Source organism: Capricornis sumatraensis, chromosome 5 (genome assembly GCF_032405125.1).
Source record: "Capricornis sumatraensis isolate serow.1 chromosome 5, serow.2, whole genome shotgun sequence".
NCBI lineage: Eukaryota > Metazoa > Chordata > Mammalia > Artiodactyla > Bovidae > Capricornis > Capricornis sumatraensis.
Genome location: NC_091073.1, coordinates 116,983,079 through 116,988,995, shown reverse-complemented (window position 1 = coordinate 116,988,995; position 5,917 = coordinate 116,983,079). Strand labels below are relative to the sequence as shown.

General features: G+C 39.5%; 2 pseudogenes; both read left to right on the top strand.

Annotated features, from left to right (window-relative positions):
* Positions 1-4,098: 4,098 nt before the first annotated feature.
* LOC138079656 (ASNSD1 upstream open reading frame protein-like) lies at positions 4,099-4,334 on the top strand (annotated as a pseudogene).
* Positions 4,335-4,408: 74 nt separating this feature from the next.
* On the top strand, positions 4,409-5,554 carry LOC138079768 (asparagine synthetase domain-containing protein 1-like; annotated as a pseudogene).
* The last annotated feature ends 363 nt before the right edge of the window (positions 5,555-5,917 follow it).

Here is a 5,917-nt window from a genome sequence, read left to right as displayed (position 1 = left end):
CAGGGATCAAGATCATCCCCATGGAAAAGAAATGCAAAAAGCAAAATGGCTGTCTGGGGAGGTCTTACAAATAGCTGAGAAAGGAGAGAGGCAAAAAGCAAAGGAGAAAAGGAAAGATATAAGCATCTGAATGCAGAGTTCCAGAGAATAGCAAGAAGAGATAAGAAAGCCTTCTTCAGAAATCAATGCAAAGAAATCAAGGAAAACAACAGAATGGGAAAGACTAGCGATCTCTTCAAGAAAATTAGAGATACCAAGGGAACATTTCATGCAAAGATGGGCTCGATAAAGGACAGAAATGGTATGGACCTAACAGAAGCAGAAGATATTAAGAAGACATGGCAAGAATACACAGAAGAACTGTACAAAACAGATCTTCACGATCCAGATAATCATGATGATGTGATCACTCATCTAGAGCCAGACATCTTGGAATGTGAAATCAAGTGGGCCTTAGAAAGCATCACTACGAAAGCTAGTGGAGGTGATGGAATTCCAGTTGAGCTACTTCAAATCCTAAAAGATGATGCTGTGAAAGTGCTGCACTCAATATGCCAGCCAATTTGGAAAACTCAGCAGTGGCCACAGGACTGGAAAAGGTCAGTTTTCATTTCAATCCCAAAGAAAGGCAATGCCAAAGAATGCTCAAACTACCACACAATTGCACTCATCTCACATGCTAGTAAAGTAATGCTCAAAATGCTCCAAGCCAGGCTTCAGCAATACATGAACCATGAACTCCTTTTCTAAAACTCCTTTTAGAAAAGGCATAGGAACCAGAGATCAAATTGCCAACATCCACTGGATCATGGAAAAAACAAGAGAGTTCCAGAAAAACATCTATTTCTGCTTTATTGACTATGCCAAAGCCTTGGACTGTGTGGATCACAATAAACTGCAGAAAATTCTTCAAGAGATGGGAATACCACACCACCTAACCTGCCTCTTGAGAAATCTGTATGCAGGTCAGGAAGCAACAGTTAGAACTGGACATGGAACAACAGACTGGTTCCAAATAGGAAAAGGTGTACGTCAAGGCTGTATATTGTCACCCTGCTTATTTTACTTCTATGCAGAGTACATCATGAGAAGCGCTGGACTGGAAGAAGCACAAGCTGGAATCAAGATTGCTGGGAGAAATATCAATAACCTGAGATATGCAGATGACACCACCCTTATGGCAGAAAGTGAAGAGGAGCTAAACAGCCTCTTGATGAAAGTGAAAGAAGAGAGTGAAAATGTTGGCTTAAAACTCAACATTCAGAAAACGAAGATCATGGCATCTGGTCCCATCACTTCATGGGAAATAGACAGGCAAACAGGGGAAACTCTGTCAGACTTTATTTTGGGGGCTCCAAAATCACTGCAGATGGTGACTGCAGCCTTCAAATTAAAAGACACTTACTCCTTGGAAGAAAAGTTATGACCAACCTAGATAGTATATTCAAAGGCAGAGACATTACTTTGCCAACTAAGGTCTGTCTAGTCAAGGCTATGGTTTTTCCTGTGGTCATGTATGTATGTGAGAGTTGGACTGTGAAGAAGGCTGAGTGCCAAAGAATTGATGCTTTTGAACTGTGGTGTTGGAGAAGACTCTTGAGAGTCCCCTGGACTGCAAGGAGATCCAACCAGTCCATTCTGAAGGAGACCAACCCTGGGATTTCTTTGGAGGGAATGATGCTAAAGCTGAAACTCCAGTACTTTGGCCACCTCATGCGAAGAGTTGACTCAGTGGAAAAGACTCTGATGCTGGGAGGGATTGGGGGCAGGAGGAGAAAGGGACGACCGAGGATGAGATGGCTGGATGGCATCACTGACTCAATGGACATGAGTCTGAGTGAACTCCAGGTGATGGTGATAGACAGGGAGGCCTGGCGTGCTGCGATTCATGGGGTCGCAAAGAGTCGGACACGACTGAGTGACTGAACTGAACTGACTTCAGGCTCTACTACAAAGCCACAGTCATCAGGACAGTATGATACTAGCACAAAGACAGAAATATAGATCAATGGAACAAAATAGAGAGCCCAGAGATAAATCCACACACTTATGGACACCTTAACTTTAACAAAGGAGGCAAGAATATATGATGGAGAAAAGGCAATCTCTTTAACAAGTGGTGCTGGTAAAACTGGTCAGCCACTTGTAAAAGAATGAAACTAGAACACTTTCTAACACCATACACAAAAATAAACTCAAAATGGATTAAAGATCTAAATGTAAGACCAGAAACTATAAAACTCCTAGGGGAGAACATAGGCAAACCACTCTCCGACATAAATCACACCAGGATCCTCTATGACCCACCTCCTAGAATATTGGAAATAAAAGTAAAAATAAACAAATGGAACCTAATTAAAATTAAAAGCTTCTGCACAACAAAGGAAACTCTAAACAAGGTGAAAAGACAGCCTTCAGAATTGGAGAAAATAATAGCAAATGAAGCAACTGACAAAGAACAAATCTCAAAACTATACAAGCAACTCCTGCAGCTCAATTCCAGAAAAATAAATGACCCAATCAAAAAATGGGCCAAAGAATTAAACAGACATTTCCCCAAGGAAGACATACGGATGGCTAACAAACACATGAAAAGATGCTCAACAATACTCATTATCACAGAAATGCAAATCAACACCACAAAATGGTACCTCATTGTGGTTTTGATTTGCATCAAAACCACAATGAGGTACCATTTCATGCCAGTCAGAATGGCTGCTATCCAAAAGTCTACAAGCAATAAATGCTGGAGAGGGTGTGGAGAAAAGGGAACCCTCTTACACTGGTGGTGGGAATGCAAACTAGTACAGCCACTATGGAGAACAGTGTGGAAATTCCTTTAAAAACTGGCAAGAGAACTGCCTTATGACCCAGCAATCCCACTGCTGGGCATACACACGGAGGAAAACCAGAATTGAAAGAGACACGTGTACCCCAATGTTCATTGCAGCACTGTTTGTAATAGCCAGGACATGGAAGCAACCTAGAAGTCCATCAGTAGATGAATGGATAAGAAAGCTGTGGTACATATACACAATGGAGTATTACTCAGCCATTAAAAGAATACATTTGAATATGTTCTAATGAGGTGGATGAAACTGGAGCCTATTATACAGAGTGAAGTAAGTCAGAAAGAAAAACACCAATATGGTATACTAACACATATATATGGAATTTAGAAAGATGGTAACGATAACCCTGGATGCAAGACAGCAAAAGAGACACAGATGTATAGAACAGTCTTTTGGACTCTGTGGGAGAGGGAGAGGGTGGGATGATTTGGGGAAATGGCATTGAAACATGTATAATATCATATATGAAACAAATCACCAGTCCAGGTTCAATGCATTTTACAGGATGCTTGGGGCTGGTGCACCGGGATGACCCAGAGGGATGGTATGGGGAGGGAGGTGGGAGGGGGGTTCAGGATGGGGACACGTCTACACCCATGGTGGATTCATGTTGATGTAAGGCAAAAAACCAATACAATATTGTAAAGTAATTAGACTTCAATTAAAATAAATAAATTTATACTAAAAAATACAAAATAAAATAAAAAGCCCAAGAATAATTTTTAAATTGTGTTAAAAGTATAATAGAGAAAACTCTGAGAAACTTCTGAGACTATGAAGCAAACAGAACTCTCCCATGTTTAGTGAAAATATACATTAATTAGAGAACTTTCAGGTGTTCAAATTGGATTTAGAAAAGGCAGAGGAACCAGAGATCAAATTGCCAACATCCGTTGGATCACACGAAAAGCAAGAGAATTCCAGAAAAACATCTACTTCTGCTTCATTGACCACACTAAAGCCTTTGACTGTTGTGTGGATCACAACAAACTGTGGAAAATTCTTAAAGAGATGGGAATACCAGACCACCTTACCTGCCACCTGAGAAATTAGTATGCTGGTCAAGAAGCAACAGTTAGAACCGGACATGAAAACTGGTTCCAAATTGGGAAAGGAGTATGTCAAGGCTGTATATTGTCACCTTGCTTATTTAATTATTTTCAGAGTACATCATGTGAAATGCCAGGCTAGATGTAGCACAAGCTTGAATCAAGAATGCTGGGAGAGTATTTGGTTCTCTGCAGAGATGCCCAGCTGGGGTGAGCAACCTGAGGACCTCGCTGGGCTGGTCCTTGCTGAAAGCTCAACCCTGCACAAGGAAGAGCTCAACAAAGATTAAAGAACAAAAAGTCGTTGTGGATGAACTTTCTAACCTGAAAAAGAACAGGAAAGTATATAGGCAGCAACAGAACAGCAACATATTCTTTCCTGCAGACCGAACAGAAATGCTTTCTGAAAGCAAAAATATATTCAATGAGCTAAGGAAAGAATATCAAGAAATAGAAAACTCAGAGAAGACCAAAATCAAGAAATAGCCAACTTGATTTTACATATCAATGTGTGGCATCTGTCGGGCAATAAGCTTTTCTGTTGAGCATTTTGCAAAGATTTGAAAGAGGATTTACTGTGTAATCTTAAACGACGGGGCCCAATAGAAGTAAACAGTTGTTAAGGCCCAGTGTTAACTACCAGTGTTTATTCTCTGGCCGTGTCCTTCACTTAAGAGATGGGTTGACTGCCCAGCCTATGGAAGATGAAAGAAGCAATGTACTCCTGTGAAATAGAGAAGTCTTTAGTGGGATCAAGGTCCAAGCCGAAGAGAATGATATGCAAATCATGCTTCATTATCTTTCATCTTTTAAGAATGAATCTGATATTTTGTTGCTCTTCTCAAAAGTCCAAGGTCCTTGTCCTTTTAAATATTATCAAGCATATAGCCATTCTTTATGGTTTGGTAGGGACTTTCTTGGTCGTCGTAGCTTGCTTTGGCATTTTAGGAACTTGGGCAAGAGTTTCTGCCTCTCTTCAGTTGGCACCCAAGCATCTGGAGTGGCCAGATCAGTGGCAGGAAGTTCCAGCATCTGGAATTTTCAGAATTGATCTCAAGTCTGTTTCCATTTCCAAATCTGTCGTTTTAAAGTTATATCCTTGGAAATACAATTCTGGGAGGGGGGATGATATTAGAGAATGTGTTAATATCCTGACTCAGATTTCAGCACACTTACCAACATTTGTCTTGGTGGCAGCAAATGAAGCCAAACTATATCTTTAAGAATCAGTTGTCCCTTTAAATATGGCATTGCCACAAGCTGTGTTTGAGACCCATTGCAGCAGCATTTCCAGGAGTCCACTGACAAGAGACCCTTCAGGTCTTTCTTACTGATGAACACATGAAAGAAGTAGTTCAGCAGTTCATTGGTGTTCTGAGTATCACAGTAAAGAGACGTGTCTTGTGTTTACCTAGGGATGAAAACCTGACACCAAGCAAAGTTTTGAAAACTAGTAATAGGAAAGCAAATGTTCCAATTCTCTTTTCTGGAGGGATTGATTCCATGGTCATCACAGCCCTTGTTGACCATCATATTTCTTTAGATGAACAAACTGATCTTCTTGAAGTACACCTGATTTACAACATTATATTAGTTTCAGGTGTAGGGCACAGTGATTCAAAATTTTTGCACATTATTCTACTAACATTATAATGTCTTTTTAAATCAAATGTAAAAGTCTATTCTGATTTTGTTTTTAATTTCTTCTTATACTCATTTTGGTACATTGTGTTTTTCAAGGAATTTTCCCACTAGACTTAAGTAGTTGAATTTATTTGCAGAAACAAAATAGTTTATCATCCTTTTGATATGATTAGGAACTATAGTAATAATTCCTCTGTGAACTCTGATATGGCAATTTAATATTATTTCTTTTTGTTTGATCTACCTGTTTAGAGATTTAACTTGACAAATTTTACAGAAATCTAATTTTGATTTTCTACTTCATATTTTCTGTGTTCTGTTTTATTGCACATTTTTTTAAATGTCTTTTGCACAGCAAAAGTTTTCAATTTC